Source organism: Chenopodium album, chromosome 4, assembly GCF_948465745.1.
Source record: "Chenopodium album chromosome 4, dcCheAlbu1.1, whole genome shotgun sequence".
Lineage (NCBI taxonomy): Eukaryota > Viridiplantae > Streptophyta > Magnoliopsida > Caryophyllales > Amaranthaceae > Chenopodium > Chenopodium album.
This window is the reverse complement of record NC_137837.1, coordinates 10948318-10950324: the sequence shown is the minus strand read 5'-3', so window position 1 is coordinate 10950324 and position 2007 is coordinate 10948318. Positions and strand designations below refer to the sequence as shown.

General features: G+C 40.6%; 1 pseudogene; it reads right to left on the bottom strand.

The window, feature by feature from the left end:
- Nucleotides 1-343: 343 nt before the first annotated feature.
- Nucleotides 344-1246, bottom strand: LOC145627634 (DNA damage-repair/toleration protein DRT102 pseudogene; annotated as a pseudogene).
- Nucleotides 1247-2007: the final 761 nt, after the last annotated feature.

The window sequence follows — 2007 nt, the reverse complement described above, 5'->3', positions numbered from 1 at the left end:
TACAGTTACATCATTTTATGTCATTGATTTTACATGTACAGATAATGTTCAAGAAATTTCAGAATTAAATTGATTGATTGAAGTTCATGGATCAATATTTTGAATCGTTATCAGAGAGGCAGACACTGTATTGTATGTAGCACAAACACCATCACATACACATTATTATGACAGACATAAAAACACCGAGAATGTACACATAACAATAATTTTATTAACCATACATCCATTTTTATTTATCAACAAAAACCATAAGATGATACGAAGTATAAAATTAGAATCAGAATTGTGAATGCAATGTCTAATTCACCAAAAAAAAGGGGTATTTTCTACGATTTTGCCTTCAGAAATCTTCTTTTGCAATAGCAGCCTTAGCAGATTCAAGATCTTCATCCAAAACAATATCCCAAGGACCATCCCATTTAAGAAAAAACTCGGTATCTTCCAAATACTTAACCCTATGAACATCTCCAGCAGGTGTATACAAATAATCTCCATCACTCAGATCATACTTCTCATTTTTACTCAAATTCCACTATATTTTCTTCCCTTTTATCACAAACAAGTCATGCCCAAAGCTATGACGATGAGCAGGCTCCACACTCCCGGCCTCGAATCGAATAATAGCTGATGTTGGACTTTCCCTTACTATCTTCATTTTCCCTCCAGGAATTTTCTCTTCAGGAACAAACTCTCTGTCCCTTGCTAGGCTGCAAATGGTGCACTCCCCTTCTAACCCGGGTTCCGATTTCCCGATTTTAGCCATCTCTGGGAGAGACTTGGTAAGGAAGTCATCCACTTCATGGTCCCATTCCTTGTTGTTGGAGGCAGGGCAGGGGGACTTGAAGGGGGTGTTGATGAAGGTGTTAAGGATTTCGATGCCGGTTTCGGGTGGAGTTGACATGCCGGATACGGCGAGGACGTTGGCATTGTTGATGGACCGGGTGTTCTTGGCCTCATCGGTAGTGAGGCAAGTGGCGGCGTAAACTCCGTGGACTTTGTTGGCGAATATTTGGACGCCTACGCCTGTTCCACAAGCGACGAGGCCACGGGTGGTGTCACCTCCCGTGGCCACTCGCTGGCCTATATTTTCACCCATGGTGTAGTATGGGGCTACTCCGAGGTCTTCGACTTCGATGTTGAGGGAGCGGAGGTGGGAGACGAGGGCGTCTTTGAGGGTGCAACCGTATGAGTCGAAGCCAGTAATGAACTTGAGAGGTTGGGTGGTGGCGGGGTTATCGGCCATGGTTAATCACTTGTACTCCTTTCGTCTCTAAAAGTTAAAGTTGACTAGAGTGATGAAGTCGATGGAAATGGTGACCCTCTTTTTATACAAGATAGGATTCAAAGTATAACCAATCTACCTAAGAATTAAGTGAAAATAATCCACACAAGAAGTATGTGACAATACAAGTGTTGGGCCCGTATCACCATACGACCCATTACATCTACGGCATCAATCCAAGACCAATAAGTCAGCAAAATATACAAAACGGCTTGATTGAAGTAAACAAGGAAAGCAGCATCATACATATCAATCAAGGAGATACTTGCCAAAGATACACCTACAGAACAGGGAAGAAGATAAATCAAGAAAATCTTCCTCATTTCAAATATATTCTGAAGATATTTGTAAACCCTAGTGATCCCTAGCTATAAATAAGCATAACTAGACATTCTTAGCATTCATGTACACACGCATACTCTAAATATAATAGAATTACTCTACTTTTATCTACGGACCCACATCCCTACTGAAGAAGGAAGCTTGTCCTTGCTCAGTATTGTATTTCTGAGCTCATTCTCTTTACATAGTTGAATTCTTGTTGCTTACTTATTGCTTATTTGTTGTTCATCTATTGCTTTGTCAATCGTTTATAGTAGATTTATATGCTTTTGGTAGTATGATTGTTATTACCCCTCAAACCTAGCAGATTCTCATATGACCTTGTTGAGATTTGCCTAAACAATTTGGCGCCCACCGTGGGGCTGATAATCAATTAACCT